This window comes from Pelodiscus sinensis, chromosome 10 (genome assembly GCF_049634645.1).
Source record: "Pelodiscus sinensis isolate JC-2024 chromosome 10, ASM4963464v1, whole genome shotgun sequence".
NCBI classification, from domain to species: Eukaryota; Metazoa; Chordata; order Testudines; family Trionychidae; genus Pelodiscus; species Pelodiscus sinensis.
This window is the reverse complement of record NC_134720.1, coordinates 18,372,063-18,394,183: the sequence shown is the minus strand read 5'-3', so window position 1 is coordinate 18,394,183 and position 22,121 is coordinate 18,372,063. Positions and strand designations below refer to the sequence as shown.

Genomic DNA, 22,121 nt, shown 5'->3' with positions numbered 1-22,121 from the left:
TAGTCTGCAGTGATATTAGCATCATTTATTTATACATTGTCTTCTGAGGATTGCTATATTCAAGCTCAATTTGCTGCTGAGCTGGTATATGTACCATGGAACCATAAACAAATTCTGATGCTTTTAGTCTTTTTGACATGAATCTGGTTTCCTAAATTTTAAATGTTACATGTCTCATAGTAGTCATGTCTCACATATTAAACCTTTTCCAATGAAGGCACACTTAGGAACAGTAAGGAACATATGTCCATGTTACAGGCAACTTTTAGTGTTACCTTCTGTCTGCTCAGTTTTATCTGAAGACACAGTTCAGTCTTTCTCCTAATTGACATCCCTTAGTGATGATTTACAATTAGCAGTATGTTTGTAAGTTTTAGTTAGTGACTATAAATGTCTGTGACATATTTTTAGATGCTTAATATAGATATAAAAAATGATTAACATGAATGAATAAATTGTTTGCTTTTGAAATGTTTAGCTTTTTCAATTAACTAACTTCAAATCAAGAAAATCTAGTAAAATATGTTTATAGTAAATTCTTAATGCCTAAAACTAAAGTGTCACTAGTGTCTGTCACTTTTTTTTATACAGAGAAATGGTATTGAAGCCAGTGATCTTAAGAATGCAACAAGGGACATAGTGTTCTCTAACAATTTGTGCAGGACATCCTCAGTCTTATTTCCTTCTCCATCCTTTATGTATCAAGGCTTTTTGATTCTTGAGATGTTGGTCCTCCCTCATCCAGCACCTAATCTTTCCCAAATGAGGGAGTTTCCTGGACCAGGGATGGTCAATTCCAGCCCCTCTGCTGTTGGCCTTTGGGTTCTTCCTGGGGTCCGCCAGCCTCCCAGTTAGGCTCCTCTCACGGCTCCTGGCCCTCCTGCTGGACCTGGCCACCAGGCTCCGCTGCCACTGGAACAGCTGCACTGCTAGCCCCTCAACCATTGGATCAGCTTTGCTTCCAGATCCTCCGCCACTAGACTCCCAGCTGGCTCTTGCTCCTAGTTGTTGGGGCTCTCTGGTTCAGCAACTTCTGTGGTCTTACTAGAGCATGGATTTTGCTGGACTAGAGAGCTTCAATGTGTAAAGCACAGACCAAATTGCTGCATACATCTGTTGAGTATAAATGTTGATCTCCATATCTTTCAGCTGGTTGCATTTTTGACTCTGGTCATCAAAAGAGATTCCTTCAGGATCTAATGCTACAACAGACTATCGTTCCAGCTCTGTTTCACATCACAGCAACAAAGGTATTATTTTTTTACTCCAGTCCTGCTTTTCAGTCCAGGTATGTTTTGGTGCCTCTCTGAAATACCCCAGTACCTGTCTTGTTTTGTGTGTCTGTTTTTGAAACTCATTTCTGTATTGTACTTCCAGTTTGCTTGGCCTGTTAGCATATAAGACAATCTTGTGGACTAAGATGATGAAAGCAAGTAATGGAGAGACTAGCATGCCATTAGGTAATAGATGATTTTGATCTTGGCTGACCAAGAATGTACTCTAGGGATAGTCTGTAACTAAGCGCATGTCTAGACTACATGGCTCCGTCGATGGAGCCATGTAGATTAGGGTTGTAGGCAAAGGGAAATAAAGCGGCGATTTAAATAATCGCTGCTTCATTTAAATTAAATGGCTGCCACGCTGTGTCAATCAGCTGTTTGGCGGCACAGCGCTGTAGTCTGGATGCTCCATGGTCGACATCAAAGGCATTTGTCGACCTCCCCGTTATGCCTCATGGGATGAGGTTTATCAGGGAGGTCTACAGATGCCTTTGATGTCGACCGTGGAGCATCTAGACTACAGCGCTCTGCTGCCAAACAGCTGATCGGCACAGCGCGGCAGCCATTTTAATTTAAATGAAGTGGCGATTTAAGAAGCAGCGATTATTTAAATTGCCGCTTCATTTCCCTTTGCCGAGTAAACAAATCTACATGGCTCCGTTGAAGGAGCCATGTAGTCTAGACGTACCCTAAGAATGCAGCTGTGTTCCTCCTTCCGGGCACAGACAACTGGCTTGTGAGCAATCCTTCTAAGAAGTTTCTGGACCAGAACATGAGGGATCAGATTTTCCTACTGTGCTTTCATCTCACTTAACCAGAAAGCTACAAGAAGGCATTTTTGGTAGCAAGGGCTGCCTTCTCCATGCCCAGGACTGAATGATGTTCAGTAATCGTATTTGCCAGTTACTGGTCCAGACAGGTATGGTTCTTAGCCAAGTTCTGCTGAGCAAGGCTGATGCAATCAGACTGAAAGACTAACCTCTGCTCATTACTTGAAACCACAGCTTCTTGGATGGGGTTTCTGAGCAGGTGCCTTTTGTGCCCCTGCCATTTTATTAGGCATACAGTTTCATGTGGGAAAGGGTTTACTGTGCAGTGTAATCATGCTTCATATACAACAGCTGCTTGTCGATCTTCACTTACCTAACTTAAGGCTAACTCCACCTACATACAGACCTATCATAAACTAATAGAAAGTTAAAAAACAAAAATAGTCTGATAGCACTTTATAGACTAACAAAACATGTAGATGGTATCATGAGCTTTTGTGGGCACAGCCCACTTCTTCAGATGACCAGCTGATGATACTATCTACGTGTTTTGTTAGTCTTTAAAGTGCTACCAGACTCTTTGGGTTTTTTTTTTAAGTTTATCCTGTTACAGACTAACTCGGTTATGCCCTGAAGCTAATAGAAAGTTAACCACACTTACCAGGTTGATTCAGGATGTCACACTTTAACACCCACCACTATTTTTAAATCCAAAGTGTTCTGGGATATTAATGTGGCAGCAATAATGATGAATGCTCATTTGAACCAACTGTTTCTTGTCTGCTTGATTTTTTTTTTTTTAAAACATGGAAAGCCATTTTCCTTTTGGGAGTTACTTCAGTTCAGAGTGAGTGAACTTTAAACTTCAGTGATTAACTTATTTTTCAGCAGGCTTTGCATAGATATAGAGGTCCTTTGATTCTTCTCCAGAGGGGTGCTGCAGTTCTCTCTTAAGTAGCCTGTCAGTTTTCTGACAGTCTCTCATCTCTGCTTGTCCATCCCTGTGGGTTCCTTCTCTGTAATTAGTGTTCCCAGATATCTGGTTTTTGACTGGAACACCTGGTCAAAAAAGGACCTTGGCACCTGGGAAACCACATCCCTAGCTGGAGCCCATATCCTCTGCCCCAGCCCGGTGAAAATGAATGAGTGAGTGATGAGGGTTGGGGAGGGAGAGAAGATAGAGTGAGTGGTAGGGGGCCCTTGGAGAAGCTAGCATATTTCATAAGTCTTGTATTAAGGAGCTAAAATCTACAAGTGAGAGTTTTGAAAAAAAGATACCTTCAAAAAACCAAAATTATATGAATAGCTTTCAGAGAGCAAGGAATTTTAATATTCATTTGACAATGATTTCTGTTATAAGATAATTTTGTTTAAATGTTTGCAGTAGTAATTCTTTACATCAGTTGATTTTTTTTTTTTTTTTTTTTTTTTTTTTTTTTTACTGAGCTTGTTTCCCATTCAGAAAAATTTCATGAATCCATTGAAAACACTCACTGTACATCTCCTGGTATTCCAGAAATGGGGCTTAGTACTGAACTAAAACAATCTATAAGCCGCAGATATGGCACTCCCTAAACATAAGGTTGTTGGCCTAAAGTGGTAACACTTGCATGTCCCCACTTCACAAAGTGTTGTTCGCTTACTTATTATCAAAGAATACAATTTCTAATAGCTGCTATGATAAGGATGCTACAATATTATTTGTTGAATCACATGCCAGTGCCAGATTCTCCAGGTCCTGGGCATACAAACAAAAAAGAAATTAAGATCACCACACCAGTCTTCAAGAGAAAATTATTGCTAGATAAGTAAAATGAGCAATGAGGATAAGATTGGCCAACTTTCTGCTACTCTTTCATTCAGAAACTTAATTAGCCCCTCACACTCTCTTCTTTTCTAATTCTGACAAACGCTATGGAAGAAAGTTGGTAGAAATCAGTACGGGTCTTCCAGGAAACAGATAGTATGTGATTTTCTTAAAACAGTTTTTTTTAAAACATTTTTGGAAGTTAGAATATCTGATTTACATTTGGGCCACGTGTAACTTCTTTGATAGATCAGATATTAAATTTGTGTGATGGGGTATTTGGAGTGCTACCTGAACTGTGGAATTGCTGAGCTCTGTCTCACCAACCTGGGGTATCCTCCTGCTGTGATGCTGTGACAAGCTACAAACATCTGGCAGGTGCTGCACTTAATGCAGGTATCCACAGGCAAGGACACCCCTCAGTGTAAGTTTATTATCCAGTCCACCCCTCCCTTGATATGGAAAAGAAACACAAGCTCTTTTGTAAGCAGAGCTCAGCCTTCCTAAGCAGTTTTCACTCAAAACATGTTGTTTTAGGTAAAACTTAAAACAGATGTATTAACTACTGAATGATTTTAAGTAATTATAAGTAATAAGCGAAAAGCTCACTGTTGGTTACCTAAGAATTAATATTAAATTCTCAATCTTCAGTCCTATAAGCTCAACGAAATTTGAATCCAGCAGATCAGCAATAGACAGACTGGAACTGTCCTCCAGCCCAGCCTTCTGCCCCACGTCAAAGTTTTTGTCCTCCAGACACATTCTCGCGTATTGAGTTGTGGGGAGTGATGCCAAGTCATTGTGTCACTTCCCCTCTTTGTAATTTCTTTCAGCTTTTTGAAAAGATCTATACTGGACATGGGAGTCCACCCACATTGGTCAAGCAGTCTCTCTACTGCCGTGGTCCCCAACACGGTGCCCGTGGGCGCCATGGCGCCCGCAGGGGCATTTCTCGGCGCCCGCCAAGTGCTCAGGGCTGGCCTGGCCCTGGGCACGTGGTGCATGCGCGGTGCCAGAGCTGGCCCCGGGCGCGTGGCGCACTGTGAGCGCCGGCCCCGGGGGCACCGCGGATTCACCCCCCGCGGCGCATGGGGGGGGGGAGAAAGCGCTAGCGCCAGCCCCGGGCGCTCGGCGCTTGGGGGAGAGAGCGCTGGCCCCGGGCGCTCGGCGCTTGGGGGGGGGGGGGAGAGCGCCGGCCCCGGGCGCGCGGCACTTGAGGGGAGAACGCCGGCCCCGGAATGCGGCTATGGGGGGGCCCTGCCCCCCCGGGCGCCCGGCGGGCGAACGGCCATGCCCCCTGGCGCCCGGCAACCCCAAACCATTGCTCTACTGTCTACTTGCTCTTTCTGAGAAGTCCCTGTTGTATACAGTTCCAGGAATAGCACATTTTTTTTAATAAGCCATTGGGGCATCGGGCTACTCCATTCGTGTACCTGAAAGGCTATGTGTTGGTGTTTGAAACCTCACAACATACTTCAGAATTCACAAATAGCAACACTTCATGATTTTTCATACAGTAATCTCTTATATAACTCAATAGGATATTAATGTTCAACAGATCAAGACTTTTCACAATGCAAGGCATACTTTTTACAAAACATTTAATAATTATATGACGGGGGAATACAGAAGTTCCAGGATGTTGCTTTGTGGTGCAAAATACCATAATATGGTCTCCTCAGAGGCATTTCATGTTATCAATTCATAGCAGAATGTGCAACGGTAGTTTAGGTCTCAGATAATCTAAACTTTTTTATAGATTTAGCGGACTAGTCTGAGTTATTTAAATAGCTCTTTCAGTCTTGTATTTGCTTCATCCTGACCATTCATTCAAAAAATGTGTGCGCAAAGACAGAAATAGCCACATTCTCTGCATGCCCAAAGTATGAGGTCCACAAAGTGGTCTTCTTACATGCTATTGCAATATAGTCATTAAGAAGAATGTCACAGCTAGCTAGTTCCTAAACATGGACCTGATTCGGTTCTTATTGACATCAATGACAAAACTCTCCCTTTGATCTTGTTCTCACTGAAACCAGACTCTTCAGTCTTCATAAGAATACCAATCCAATAACCATAACCAACCAGATGTGTGTTTGTTTGTAGAGAGACAAAGTAGCTTACCTTGACATCTTGAAAAAAAATTGCTTCATGGGTCTGACCAGGAAACACATAAGTGAGTCTGTCCCATTCTCAACTCTGTTTAAATTAGGGGTGGGCAATAATTTTTGTCCGGGGGCCACTTCAAAAAATTTTTAAGTAGCCCTGGGCCACCCTGGAAGAGGTGGGCCCTAAACAGGAAGGGGTGGGGCCTAAACAGGAAGGGGATGGGGAGCTCCTTTGCCCCCCCTTCCTTCTAGGCACCCATGCCCTGGAAGAGGCTTGGTATGCTCCCCACCCCCAGGTCAATCAGGGCCTGGGTGCAGGGGAGCGCAGGAAGCCTCCTCCCACCCTGTGAGGAGCATGTGGCACTTTGAAGTGCTGTGGGCTCCTTGCAGGGCCGGGGCAGGGTGAAGAAAGCTTCATGAAGCTCCCCTGCCCCCAGGCCCTGATTGGCTTGGGGGTAGGGGAGTGTGCAAAGCCTTCTCCACTCTCCCCCTGCCCTGCAAACAGCGTGTGGTGCTTCAAAGCAGGGCAGGAGGAGGCTTCGCATGCTTCCCCACCCCCAGGCCCTAACTGGCCTGTGGGCGGGGGAGTAGCAAGGTTTTCCCCGACTGGATCCATCCACTTGGCAGGCCAGATCCGGCTCATGGAGGCTGTTAGAGGGTAGGCTCTCCTCAGGCTTACATCCGCCTCATCATCGGGGTCCTATCAGGATTCCACCCTCGACACCCGAGTATTCCCCAATTTCCTATCGAGTCTTTGGCTCGGTTAAGCTCAGTCTAGCAATCTACTCTGGTAGCTGAGTGGCTTAGTTGTCCTCTTTGCCAGTTTGGCAGGATGGCGGAGTGGAAGGGGGACCTGGTCCCACCCCCTCTCCAGGTCCCGACTAGGACCCTAAAGGCAGGGGAAAGACACCGCTGCCTGGTTGGTGAGGATGTTCCCCAAAACTCACCAACCCTCGGGGATGGCAGTGTTTGCCTTACCCTGTCCTGGGTCACTTCATTCCCTCCACATCACGTCACCAAGGGTCTGCATCCCAACTGTCTTTGGTCCCCTTGCGGCTCCCCCGAGTTTCTGGGTGTCCTGCCGGCTCCTCCCTGAAGCTCTCCTCTCCCCGCTCTCTCTGCGGCCCTTGGCCGCCATTTGAATTGGCGCCTCGGCGCCATCACGCCAGGCGTGCCATGGCCCCACCCCTGCCGCACACCATGCAGTGGCAGCCCCTTGTGCCTCCTCTTTCACGTATGGGGAGGCAGCTATGGAACAGGCACAGCAACACCGCTGCGCTGCAGCATGGTTGGAGACCGCCCCTGGGGAGTGTGGGGCTTCGTGCGCTCAGCGAGGGCTGGGTCCATTGCCCGTCACAGAGGCCCTTTTGCCCACCCTGGTTTAAATTGATGTTGTTATTGTTGTAAAAGTAATACTTGAAGCACAAGAGTATATTACACTCTTCCATAACCTATGGGTAATGCTGCTGGGAATTCCAATAATACCACACAAACAAAGAGCTTGCAGCCTGAAGATGTCTCTTACACCATGACTCCTCTAGGACCTGTCATCTCTGATGTTACATTTACATCTCTGACACTAAAAGCTTTATGTCCTCTAGAGATTAGACAGCCGGAACCAGTCATATAAAAGAAACTACAGTGGCACCTCAGAGTTACGAACACCTTAGGTATGGCTGCTATTTTTAACTCTGAAATGTATGTAACTCTGAACAAAACATTATGGTAGTTCTTTGAAAAGTTTACAACTGAACATTGATTTAATACAATATAAATTGTTCCCTTACAACCCAACTGCTGTCAAGCATAAGGGCCAAGGCAGAGACAGATGCATCCTTGAGATGAATGCCTGGCTATGAAGATGGTGTGTCACCAGGAGGGATTTGGCTTCCTTGACTACGGGATGCTGTTCCAGGAAGAAGGATGGCTAAGCAGAAATGAAGTTCAGCTATCGAGGAAGGGGAAGAGCATATTTGGACAGACTGTCTAACCTAGTGAGGAGGGCTTTAAACTGGGTTTGAAGGGAGCAGGTGAGTAAAGCCCACAGGGAAGTCAAACACATTGAGATCTGGGAGACGGGTCAGAACTTGGGGGTGAGCATGAACTGTAATAGACATGGTGAAGAAGAGAAGACAGAATTGGGTGGAGGGCGGGAAAAGGAGATCTAATCAGTATGGGTATGTCTACACTGCCATCCTAGTTCGAACTAGGATGGCTAATATAGGCATTCGAAGTTGCAAATGAAGCCCGGGATTTAAATATCCCGGGCTTCATTTGCATCTTGCCGGGCGCCGCCATTTTTAAATCCCCCTTAGTGCGGACTCCGTGCCCGCGGCTACACGCGGCATGGAGTAGGTAGTTCGAATTAGGCTCTCTAATTCAAACTACCATTACTGAGGGGTACTGGTAGTTCAAATTGGAGAGCCTAATTCGAACTACCTACTCCATGCCGCGTGTAGCCGCGGGCACGGAGTCCGCACTAAGGGGGATTTAAAAATGGCGGCGCCCGGCAAGATGCAAATGAAGCCCGGGATATTTAAATCCCGGGCTTCATTTGCAACTTCGAATGCCTACATTAGCCACCCTAGTTCGAACTAGGGTGGCAGTGTAGACATACCCTATCTTAGATGTCTGTATACTAATGTAACAAGTATGGGGAATAAGTAGGAAGAACTTGAAATGCTAATAAATAAACACAGCTATGACATAGTTGGCATCACAGAGACTTAGTGGGATACCAAGTATGACTAGAATATTGTATAGCGGGTATAGCTTGCTCACAAGGAATAGGTAGGATAAGAAGGTGTTGCCTTTCTATATAAAAATGTATACACTTTGGACAGCTTGAGGTGGAAACAGAAGACAGACTTGTTGAAAGTCTGTGGGTAGGGAAAAAAAGGTAAATAAACAAGGGTGATGTCATGGTAGGGGGGTCTATTACAGATCACATAACCAGGAAGAAGAGGTGGATGAGGTATTTTTAAACAACTTAACAGAATCATCCAAAGCACAAGATTTGGTGGTGATGGGAGACTTCAACTATCCAGACATCTGTTGGGAAATAACACAGCTGTGCACAGATTATCCAACTAGTGCTTGGAATGTATTGGAGACTTTTTTATTATTATTATTATTATTATTTCTAAAGGTGGAGAAAGCTGCTGGGAGGAGGCTGTTCTACGTTTGATTTTGATAAATAGGGAGGAACTGGTTGAGAATTTGGAAGGCATCTTGGGTGAAAGTGACCATGAAATGAAAGAGTTTATGATTCTACACAATGGTAGATGAGAGAACAACAGAATAAAAACAATGGATTTCAAGAAGGCAGGCTTTAGCAAACTTGAGGGATTGATGGGTAAGATCCCATGGGAAGCAAGTCTAAGAGGAAAAACAACTGAAGACAGTTGGCAATTTTTCAAAGGGACATTTTTACGGATGCAGGAGCAAACAAATCCACTTCATAGGAAAGATAGGAAGTATAGCAAGAGACCACTCTGTCTTAACCAGGAGATCTTCACTGATCTAAAAATCAAAAAGGAGTCCCACTAAAAGTGGAAATTACTCATCCTTTGTAACTTGACCTACAAACAAATAACAAAAGTATGTAGGGACAAAATTAGAATGGCCAAGGCACAAAATGAGCTTAAATAAACTTAAAGACATAAAGAGTAACAAGGGTAACAAATACATTAGATGCAAGAGGAAGAGCAAGGACATGGTAGGGCCATTACTCAATGAATAGGGAGAAATGGCAGAGATGCTTAACATTTTTGTTTCAGTTTTCACTAAAAAAGTTGGTGGTGATTGTATCCCTAAGTTAGTGAATGTAGGTAAAAATGGGGTAGGTTCAGAAGTTAAAATAGGGAAAGAACAAGTTAAAATCAATTAGACAAATTAGATGTCTTCAAGTCACCACGGTCTGATGAAATGTATCCTAGAATACTCAAGGAACTGACTGATGACTTAATCTGAGCCATTAAGTATTCTCTGTGAAAAGTCATGGAAAACTAGAGAGTTTCCAGAAGACGGAGAAAAGGGAAATATAGTGTCCATCTATAAAAAGGGAAATAGGAATAACCCAAGGAATTCCAGATTAGTCACTGTGCCAGGAAAGATAATGGAGCAAATAATTGATTAATCAATTTGCGACCATCTAGAAGATAATGAAGGGATAAGTAGTAGTCAGAATGGATGTGTCAAGAACAAATTCTGTCAAACCAAGCAAATTTTGATAGCTTTCATGCACAGGGTAACAGGTCTTATCTATGGGGGGGGGGGGGGGGGGATGCAATAGATGTGATATACTGAGATTTCAGTAAGGCATTTGATACCGTCTTATAGAGGGGCTGACGATTGCTGGGCACCTGGGCAAGATGTGGGGGCTGGCTCCATGCTCTCAGAAGGGGCAGGCCCTCAGGCTTAAGGGACAGGGCTAGGGCAGCCCACACTCAGCACCTGGACCATGCTGCTCCCTCTGCAAACCCTCATAGCACCTGGAATGTGTGGCATGGGGCTCCGGCAGTGGTTTAAAGGGCCTGGGGCCCAACTACCACCACTGCTGCAGTCGCAACTATGGAGGCCAGCAATCCTGGACCCTTTTGAATTGGGGGACACCAGGGCAGTTGTCCCCTTTGCCTCCTCCATTGGTTGGTCTAAAGTCTGACATGACCTTCTGTCATGATCATGAGAGTTAGCCAGCAGCCTGGGGACTAAGGGGTTAACTATGTCCCTTACTTAATAGGTAGATTCAGCCAATAGGAATGTAGGTAGGAATTTCAAACTGGGACAAAGAATTTTGTGGGTTTTTCCTTCCTTTGTCCTGGGTAGTTTTCTCTCCAGCTATTGAAGGGGACAGGACGTATCCCTCTAAGGAAATACTCTTCACAGTCTGTAAGTAGGATAAAGTTTAGATACATCCATTTGGTTTTATTGTTTTATGGTTTGGGCAATGGGATCGGATGTCTGTGCATTTAAAAATGGGGTTTGCTCTCCTTTGTAACTAAGCTCCTGGTCCATAGTAAATTTCTCCTCCATGAGTATACTATTTTGTTACTTTTCCATCTAGTCATTATGCTTGCAACAAGAATATTGTAGTGATAATAAAAATTCTTTCTCTTTCCTTTTTATTAACCTGATATTGGTTAATGGTTGTGTCCTGGTTTGTACTTTAGGGGTGAGATTTCCTAAGTGATCTTTCCCCTGATTTTTGTATCAATACTTGGATGGTAGCAGCGGAGATTTTATTTCCAAAATCTAGGTTAAGATTTTGGGGAGAAGTTTTATACCAAAGCCTGGTAGATAAGGTTTTGGGGTACTTTTGCTGGCCCCCACTTCTGCATTTATCGTGCCAGAGTGGGGAAGGAGCCATGACACCACCTCATTAGCAAGCTACAGAAATACAACCTAGATGGAGCTACTATAATGTAAGTATGCAACTGGCATGATGATCGTTCCCAGAGAGCAGTGTTCCCTCTAATTTTCATACCTCTGAACAGAATGAATTTTATGTGCACCAATATGGAGGTAGAGTGTGACACATCACCTTCATATTGGTGCATTTAACAAAATTCATGTGGCAGGGGTGAAGTCAAGAGGTCCTGAGTGTGGGAGGAGACTCGGCCCAGGGGCAGAGGGTTGCGGTGGAAGTGTGTGAGCGCTTTGGCTGGGGATGCAGGCTCTGGTGTGGGGCCAATGGTAAGGGGCTCAGGTCTAGGACAGAGGGTGGGGAGCTGGGGTGTGAGGGCTCTGGCTGTGGGGTGCAGACTATGGTGGGGTGGGATTGGGGGGTATAGGATGAAAGAGAGTACTCTGAGGCTACTGCGAGGAGAGAGCACTCTCCCCAGCTTTCTTTTCACAGCAGCACCTGGGCTATGGGGGGAAGGCACCTCTGCCTGCTATGACAGCTCTGGGTATGGCCCACACCTCAGCAGGTTGGAGCTGGCCGAAGGCCGCCACAGCTAGATTCAGGGCTGGGCCTCCTCCGCCATGGCTCATTTCAGACGGGTGCTGGCTTCAGGCCAATCCACTCCCAGCCATGGCAGGTTGGAGGCTGGGGAGGTCCTCAGGCAGGTTCCTTGAATGCCTGCATGGTACATAATATGCAGTGTTACAGCTGGATAGTTTACAGAAAACTTCAGTCATGCTGCAAGGACATAACGAGTGGAGTTCCACAGGGATTAGTTTTAGGTCTGGTTCTGTTCAATATTTTCATCAACAATTTAGATAATGGCATAAAGAATGCATCCATAATGTTTGTGGATGATGCCAAGGAAGGAGGGCCTGCAAGTACTTTGGAGGATAGGATTATAATTCAAAATGATCTGGACAAACTGGAGAAATGGTCTGAGGTAAACAGAATGAAATTCAATAAGGACAAATGCAAAGTACTGCATTTAGGAAGGAATAATCAGTTGAACACATTCAAAATGGGAAATGACTGCCTAGAAGGAGTATTGAAGAAAGCGAGCGATGGCAGGGATGTTATAGTGGACCACAAGCTAAATATGAGTCAGCAGCACGACACTATTGCAAAAAAAGCAAACATCATTCTAGCATGTATTAGCAGGAGTGTTGTAAGATATGAGAAGCAATTCTTCCATTCTACTCTGAGGCCTTAGCTACAGTTCTGGGTGCCATATTTCATGAAAGATGTGGAGACATTGGAGAAGGTCCAGAGAAGAGCAACAAACATGATTAAAGTTCTAGAAGACATGACCTATGAGGGAAATAATTGGGTTTATATAGGCTAGAAAAGAGAAGAAAGAGAGATAATATAACAGTTTTTGAATACTTAAAAGGTTGTTACAAAGAGGAGGGGGGAAATTATTCTCCTTAACCTCTGAGGATCGGGCAAGAAGTAATGGGCTTAAATTGCAGGACATTAGGAAAAACTTTCTGATCGTCAGGGAGGTTAAACACTGGAATAAATTGCCTAGAGATGTTGTGGAATCTCTATCACTGGAGATATTTAAGAGCAGGTTAGACAGACACCTGTCAGGGATGGTCTAGATGGTGCTTGACCCTGCCATGAGTGTAGGGAGCTGGTCTTGATGACCTCTTAAGGTCCCTTTCAGTCAATTCTATGATTATGCTTGAGTGTGCAATGAGTGAAAACTTATTTTGTGACATCACAATCTGTGGGTATTTACTGATACCACAAATTCTATGTTTTGACTTCAGTGTAGGTATATGAAGATGTCTGGTATTTGAAGTATATTTGATAAGGAAATAGTGATGAAAGATGAATGCGTGTGGTACATCGCCTGGTATAAATCTTGGCACGATAGTTGCTCTTTTTGGTGCCTTTCTAACATGAGTGGTTTATCCAGGAATCAGCGATTCTACTTCATATTCTTTTCAGGACTTTCTTTTAAAAATCATACATGATTTGCACTTTGGACTCAATATCAATAAATGTGCAAATGATTTACAATTAATGTTATATAATTGAAATAGTATCAAAGGTCAAGTATTGGAAACATCTATCTCCCCTGAGCTTTACCTTGTGCTTTCTGGATTGCAGATTTTCAGCATTTCTAGCGTATTTCTTGCATAGTATTGAATATTAAACTCTTTAAAATCAAAAGACTGTCCCGGCAGTGATCATATAAGCATCTTGTTTCTTTGTCAACACAGTTTCTTATACCTAGGCACACACTGGTGTATGTAGTGTTTGACATGGAAGCTCGCTCTACCACAAGGCAGTGAAGATTTCCTTTTTACTGGCTCTCAAATCCAATGTTAGGCTGTCTGTTCTCCAAAACACAGAACTGTAGAGTGTGAATATTTCTTCTCAAACTGTAGGGGGCTTCAGGTGCATTAGATTTTTAATAGCGAATCATTTTCCTTGTAGGCCAGCTCAAAGACTCTGTGCTGAGTTTGTGTTCCTTCCAGCTTACTGAGTGGGTGGATCAGAGCAGCCCAGCCCAGCCTGCCATTTACTACATCATCTTCTGGCTTTCCTCAGCTGCACAGCAGAACAGTCTAGCTCAGCCTGCCTGTGCCAATAGACCTCCTGCGTTCATTCCAGTTCCCTCAGTGTTTGAGTGTCCTCATGCAGCCTGCCGTTTCGCTATCCCTTCCTCCAGCTTCTCTCCGTCATTCTTCATAGTAATCTATCCCCTAACGTCAGCCTTGCCAGATAGCAAGGTCCTGCAGGAACAGGTAAGCTAGAATTTAATTTCTCCTCAATTCCCGTGTGTTATAGGAGTCTTGCTTAGGCAACTGCCTTGTTGAGCTCTTCAGCAGTTCATCAAAGAACAATGCAGAATGTTCTGGCAGCTCATACCGCCAGCCTCCCAGCCCCTTTCAACAAACCAAACGGCTGTAATCTGTGAAAAAAGATCAGTGTTAAGGAGAAGAGTGCCTTAGATGTAACGTAGACCCTGCTTGCATACCTCTTACAGCTACTTGCACGTAGAGCATTTTACTTTAGGGTACTTAATTGGGATAGGCGAAACATACGTTTCTTTAACAGTGCTTTTGTCCAGCTGGTTCTAGTCTCCATTCTCCCTTTAATGTCTTGTTTCTAGGCCAGCAGCCTCAGTTACCTGAAGGTTCAGTCTACTGCCCTTGGGGTTATTAATCCAAGCATGTCAGTATTACTCTTCGCTTTGCTTCTTCTGTTTCCTCATAGCAGATGTGAGACTTCCAGGGAACTGTAGCACTTCATTCTGGTTCTGCAGACAATCTTTAAAAGCTTCTTTTTTATCCTTTTAAGGAAAGCTGTATTCCAGCTCTGATTTCATAATGCTGCTTCAGTTCCATTGGGCTGGCCTTTTGTACACTGAAGTCAAGAGGTTTTCAGCAAGTGCTTAAGGCAACCCTCTTCTGAACAGGAATAGGAAGTGTCCTCCTGAATGATGGCTTCCGCTTGTTGTTTTTTCTTCTTTTTAGGAATAGTGTGAGCTAAGGGAATTAGTGAGCTCTGTGGTCTGTCAGCTAAAGAACTTGAGACTTTTTCTCTTTGAAACTTCTCTTGAAAAGGTGGCACTGTTCTTAGTCTTCATGGCTTGATTTTGTATGCAGCCAAAACAAAAGTGAGTTCTACTTCAACTAATGTAGCACTCTTCTCTCTTTATAAACACACTCCTTCCTTGAAACTCTGACAGTGAATATTCCATGTGCCCCTCCTATAATGTTTTTTTCCCCCATATGTTGTCTTGTATTTTGCGATCCCATTCTATGAAGCATTGAGCACCTCAAAACTCTCTCAGGAGTGGAAGTTGTTTGGGGCTTTGTAGCTTTATGACCTTTGAAACAAAACCTGCATGACAGAAAGCAAAGGGAGTTTCTACAGACTTCATTAGGAGCTGAACTGAACTCTTTGTTGTAATATATGTGGAGTAGGGATACTTTTTCACTTCTGTTTTGTTGAACCCCTTGCTAGCTTATAGTGCCATGTAATTGTTTCTTAATAAAAACCCCATCAATCTGCAAAATAGTGACAATCCTTCTTAAATAAATAACATCACAATAACAGCTATGTTGTTAATCCATTGTTTTAAGTGTTATTTAATCAAGATGTTTCTTACATGTGACATTAATCTAAACTGATGCTGACTAGATGAAATCTCTTAAGTGCCATGATCAGCATGTTTCAGCATTGTTGTTTGGCTTTTTAGCCACTTAATACGTTTCTTCTTGTTCATGTGGATAATCATTTTAAAAGTTTTATAATCAATGAAACCTTATTGTAGTTGATTAGATGGACTTCAGCCAAAATCAGATTTGAATATAGTAGATATTGCCCGGAGGGAGGAGGTGGGGGAGAAGGTGGCAGGTATTACAGCCCCATCTGAAGATAATTTTTATTAGGATTCTGAGATGCTCCTTTAGGAAAATGCTGTAAATATACAACTGCTCAATTTCCAAATACAGGAGTTAATCCTAATGCATAACTTCTAATCAACTGGTGATACCTTAAAAAAGTTTCAATGGTTATAATGAAAAAGACACAAAAATTGACTTAATTACAAATAAAATTAAAAACCTTATATGCACTAATCTTTATAATCTGTGGTGGCCATTAAACGATGTGCATTATTCCTTCACAACTCCCTCAAAGCCAAAATTTACCCAAGCAGCAGGAATTAGCTTAATTTAGTAGATAAACTACATACTTTTGCTTCTTTCCTATTATATCTGAGGAGAGTAAGGAGAAAGCGTCTCTTTCCTTTATCTATACATCTGAATATAGCGCTGTAACAAACTTTTGCTATACCTACCTGATAGAAAACTCCTGCTTCTGTGACAAGTGGTAGCCATGTTGATGAGCAAGTTCTCCTATTGGCACTGCCTTCACTGGCACAAGCATCAGTATAATTTACATTTCTCAGGGGTATGTATACATAATCACATTCCTGAGCAATGTAAGTTTTATATTGAAGTAACCTGTAGTGAGTGCAGTGGTTTTTTCAGCCAGAGATATGTTTTCTACTGGAAGTACGCAGAAGTCTTCTAAGCAGCTTATCACTCATCTAGATATTTGCCAATTTTTAAAACAGGCTGAATAAAAAGCACTTGTGTTGTAATTAAAAACTAAAATTTCATGCGTACGATGACTTACTTATACTGTTATATATACTGTACACAGAAATGTAGGTACAGTGTATTCCAATTGTTATTATAGTAAAAATAAGAAAGTAAACAATTTTTCAGAGACACTTGTGTATTGCTGCGACACTTGTGTATTTGATTTCTGATGTTATAAGTGAGGTGTAACTTGGGTGTAAGCAAGACAAATCAGACTCCTGAAAGGGTACAATAGTCTGGAAAGGTTGAGAGCCACTGCTGAAGTGAGAGAGAGGATCTCAGAGTGTCACAGCTAAATACAAGATGGAATACATTGTTTTGCATAAGTAATTAACACACATTCAAGCTGAAGTGTCCTATTAACACCCCATGCATCATAGTGAGGACAGGAAGGGGAAAAACAATTGGGAAGGATTGTTAGTGGGTCATAGGTTGTTATAATAAGCCATAAATCCAGTGTCTCTCTTCAATCTATGATTTTAGTATTTAGCAGTTATAAATCTAAAATTCCAGGCTTGTTTTTTGAAAGTGTTGCTCGGGTTTTCTTTGAGGATGAGGGCAGGTAAGTCAGACAGCATGATCACTTTGTTCAACCACAAGTGATGTGGAGTGGTTTTGTCTTTTATCATTTTCCTGTGTGAGTTCATTTGAGAGAATAGTGATTGGTTTCACCCACATAGTTGCTAGTAGAGTATTTAATTTGCGAGATAAAGTACAACACATGTTGAACGATGTAGCTGTGGAGATATGTCCACAGGTTTTGCATCTTGTGTTGGTGCCGCTTTGAGTTGGGGAGTCCTGGTCAGTGGGGAACCTTCTGAAGATAGGTTGGACGTGCATTTTTATGAAGTGACTAAATACTGTGCTTGTACAATTTAGATAGCTTTTGGGCTGCCTCCTGTGCTCATTCTAGTAAGGGACAACATTCCTGTTGATTTCAAGGGATATAGTATCAGTCCTTAATTAGTCAGCCATGAACACTGCATGATTTTTCAAATATAATGGCACTTTTGTAAATGTTTACAATGATTTCTTCATTTCTGCGAAATGTATGCTGCAAAAAACCCAAAATGACTCTGCACTTTGATTTCCAGTTCTATGCTCTCATTTGCATGGGTTTTGAACTTTATGGAGGACAGTGTACTTTTGGGAAAGTTCTGGATTGGAAGAAAGATGAGAGAGGAATTTTTGCAACTCAATCCTTATTTCAGATCCAGCTAACATAATTATAGTTTTGCTACTGGCCAGTAATACTGCTCTTGATATCATCAAAGCATTCTTGTAAAACATTTTGAACTACTCCCAGTGACCATTTCTGTGGTTGGTATATAGTAATCTGAGTGCATATATTTAACTGTCTTGTATAAAGAGCTATGAAGATTTCAGATATAAAAACCAGTATAGATCCACGTGAACTATCAGGGTATCAGATAGTTTTGTTGTAAATAGCAATCAATTTGACATTTTGACATCTTGACACCTATTGTGCAAATATCTTTCAAATACTTTTGGACTCTGTGGTTTATCGCTCTGCAGCTGTAATCTATCATGTCAAATAATACATTTCAAAGGGGCTGTGTCAAAAGCATTGCTGAATCATTGCCCAATGAAAAGTCAGTTAACTTTGATCAGTTTCATTGCTAAAATGATGGAGAAAAAAGCTAGAAAGAAAGCTGTAACTATAGTCTGCTTACAAACATGGCAAGTTAACTCCTGGGAAATAAATTTCCCTTACTCCTCGTGAAATGAGGGCTACCACGAGTCGAAGTAAGAAGTCCTCCATCTTGCCATTATTTCAAAATAATGGCTTGTAGTACTGACGTGCACTATGTTATTTTCCGAAATAACGCTGCTGTGTAGACATGCCCAAAATGTACTACATGTTTTCAGGAGCTTTAAAATGGGGGGAGAGGAAGGGAATAAAAAATGGAGGGTAGAAGGAAAGAGTAATAAGTAAGTAGGCCCAATTCTTGATGATAAAATGTTTACATAATTCATTGAGGCGGGTACACAGTACACATGCACAGAAAACCATAACCAAGTTGATCAGCTGGAATCCTTTCCTTGTTCAAAACTTCTGTGGTAGTGATACCTCAGGAACATTAGTGTTAAGTGTTGGAGAAAGTGGTGAATAAGGATTGCCACGGGGATGGCTGCCCTTTAGCGTCTTTTCCTGAATTAATGTGCTCCTGGCAATTTCCTCCACTGTCTCTCTCCTCTCAGGGCCCCTTAAGAATGCCATACAGTCCAGAAGTGTTTGACAGAATTCCCCCTCTGAAATTCTATTACTAAATCCCAAAATAACCGTGCAATAAAGGTTCTCCCTTTGCACTTGGAGGGTTGCACAGCCCTAGGATTTCCTTTCTTACGAGAACGATCTCTCTCTTTCTCTCTCTTTTCTGAACACCTCTGTGCAGCTGAGCTCGTATAAACTTTTATCAGACTTGGGTGCTTGTTGTTTAATTAAATTCTTAGATGGCCTCCTTTAATTAGTTCATCATCCACTTAGACACTCTTAAATGGGTCAGCAACCTTGTGACAGGGAGGCTTGGAAGTTAAAGTATGTCAAACAGTTTTACCCTGAACAACTTTTGCATAGTGAAACTGTTCGTACGAAGATCAGGCAGACTCATGTCTGTTACACCAATGCCAATTTGGAATAAACTCTGCTGAAACGGAATTATGCTGGATTTACGCCAGTTTAAGTGAGATCAGAATCTGCCCTCGCCATAGAAAGCTGCCAAGTAGATAATCCCCTGGAACTGCTGTGTGAAATGAGTGATCTAACTCTGGAAAAGACAAATGTTCAGATACATTTTCCTACCTGTTTGCATTGTTTGAAGTATTTCTGGGGGGAAAAATCCTTAATACTGTATTTTAAATACATTTAAACTCCTCCCTCCCCAAAACCCCTCTTGGAAATTCTAAATGAATAAATCAAGTGTGTGTTTAAATATAGGCATTTTAAATTTTTATCACATATTCATAATACCAAGTGGAGAGGATTATGACGAAGTTTACACAGATGTGCATCAGGTTTCAGCAGCCCATAGCAGAACATTCTGATTATGGTGACCAGACTGCAAGTGTGATAGATCAGGACATTTTTTGTTCTGGAGCAGAGAAAAAGAGGGATAGTTGCATATACAAGACTTAACAAAAATTAAAATAGAATATGCATGTAAGCGTACCCTATGCTGTAGGGCTCCTTGAAGGAGTACGAGTCCTGTGGTACACGGTTGAAGGAATTGAGTTCCACACAGCTGGGAGTTGGGTTTCATCAGCCCTGTGAAAAATCAGGACAAATGTTGTCCCAACATTAATTTGATCAGAATAGGGGTCACATGCCTCCAAGATCGAGACAATCTTGATTTTATCAGGATGTCTGCTCACTCTAATTTTGATAGATCTCTGTATGTGGGATCTAAATTTTAGCCTTCCTCTAGTTCTCTTTCAGTGTGTGACTTTGCATCTTTTGTTTTTAGCAACCAGTATTTGGATTTGAGGGGACTAAATGTAGTTATTTCAAACCCCCACTTCTTCATATGCATGTTGAAAAAATGAGAGCATCGCATCACGTCCCTCTGTCTTCCTGTTTGAGCATTGCCACTATCTATAGAGCATTATAGATACAAGCAGCACACAAAAAAAAGCCATGAAGGGGTTTGTTAGTTATGAATTACTGTAGGATACTAACTATTTTGATTATTTTATTTCAAACTTTCAGAAGTGAGTGGCCTGATTTTCAAAGGCTCTGAGCAATGCAGCTCCCATTGTCTTCATTGGAACCTGCAGTTGGACAGCATCTGTGTAATTCAGCCTAACTTCAGGTAATCAGGTTTGAAATTGGTGATTTATGTGTGTTCCTGTTCTTGTAAGATACTTAGCCTATTTCTGGTTATCCAGTAAATAACTAAAATAATAACACTGTCTACATACACAGTCAACCTCTGAAAAATAGTGCTGTTTAAGTGAGGTGTGTTGGATTGTTTTGTAATTTCTTGTTGATTACGGATTGCATAGTATAATGGTATCTTTTTTCTTTTAAAGAAAATGGTGCTAATAATCAAATTGTCCTACAACAAAAGAATATGGAACGTGTTAGGATTAAATAAATGATGTGTTTTGAAAAACCAACCTGACAAGCTAACCACGCTTAAGTTTGCCAAACCAAATACGATCATTAGAAATTTGGCTCAGCTTTGAAGTCTGTCTCTCTGATTGGATAGGGCTGGCTTCAGGGAGAAGAGGCTGCTCATGAAGACACAGACTAGAAATGTGAAAGTGTAACAATGTACATGGTTAACTGATGAGCCTATATGCAGCACTCTTGTCTCCCCCTCCTCCCCTGCTCCCCGTAGCATGTTGCACAGTGGGAAGGAGACAGGCAGGAGTGCCCATGCCCAAGTGTAAAGATTGAAATTTTCAGTGGTTACATGTTTACTTGTGTAAATGCATTTTAACATTCCTAACAGATTCAGATTCCATACCTAGAAAAGCAGACTCAATTTTGCAAATTTGAACTTTGGGCCAGCGTTATGGGCTACAGATGAACTTCCACATTGCTTGGTTTGCTAATCTCTGTTATCCACCAATGACTTATCATGCTATCACCTTTTCTAGATTATGTTTAAAAAGATTATCTAAAGGTTATTTTCAGAATTTAAATATTTTTCCCGCACTGTTGTTATAACTCCTTGGAGATGTCAGATGGAAATCTGTTTCCTGACCAAAGGCTTTACCTCAATCATGCATGCTAGTTTTTGTAGCATATATAGAGAGATTTGAGGTGCCTCTTGGCATTGTGATGTATTGGAGTTTTATTTTTAAGGAACATTAAAGAATGTAAGAACAGCCATACTGGGTCAGTCCAAAGGTCCATCTAGCCCAGTATCCTGTCTTCCGAGAGTGGCCAATGCCAGATGCTCCAGAGGGAGTGAACAGAACAGGGAATCATCAAGTGATTCCTCTCCTGTCATCCCTTTCCAGCCTCTGACAAACAGAGGCTAGGGACACCATTCCTACCCGTCCTTACTAATAGCCATTGATGGACCTAACGTCCATGAATTTATCTAGCTCTTTTTTTAACCTTGTTAAAGTCCTGGTCTTCACAACATCCTCTGGCCAGGAATTCCACAGGTTGACTATGCACTGCATGAAGAAAAACTTCCTGTTGTTTGTTGTAAACCTGTTACCTGTTACTTTAGTTCTCCCCTAGTTCTTGTGTTATGAGAACAAGTAAATAACTTTTCCTTATTCACATCTTCCATACCAGTCATGATTTTATAGACCTTTATCATATCCCCCCTTAGTCTACTCTTTTCTAAGCTGAAAAGTCCCAGTCTTTTCAACCTCTCTTCATACTGCACCCATTCCAAACCCCTAATTATTTTTATTGCCTTTTTCTGAACCTTTTCCAATGCCAATATATCTTTTTTTTAGATGAGTCGACCACATCTGTATGCAGTATTCAAGATGTGGGCGTGCCATGGATTTATGCAGAGGCAATGAGATATTCTCTGTCTTATTCTCTATCCCTTTTTAAATGATTCCTAACATTCTATTTGCTTTTTTGACTGTCGCTGCACATTGAATGGATGTTTTCAGAGAACTATCCACAATG

General features: G+C 42.2%; 1 protein-coding gene across 4 annotated transcripts in view; it reads left to right on the top strand.

Moving 5' to 3' along the window:
• The window catches only part of LOC102443394 (insulin receptor substrate 1), a 241,266-nt gene that overhangs the window by 86,324 nt on the left and 132,821 nt on the right, over positions 1 to 22,121 (top strand). For 2 of the 4 annotated variants that reach the window (XR_012906219.1, XR_012906218.1), the window contains exons 3-4: positions 1,150 to 1,250; positions 20,226 to 20,328. The gene's annotated coding sequence lies outside the window, so the exon portion shown is untranslated. Of the gene's footprint in view, positions 1 to 1,149; positions 1,251 to 7,770; positions 7,996 to 13,817; positions 14,129 to 20,225; positions 20,329 to 22,121 lie in introns of all 4 variants that reach the window. The other 2 variants (XR_012906217.1, XR_012906216.1) reach the window with 2 other exon arrangements.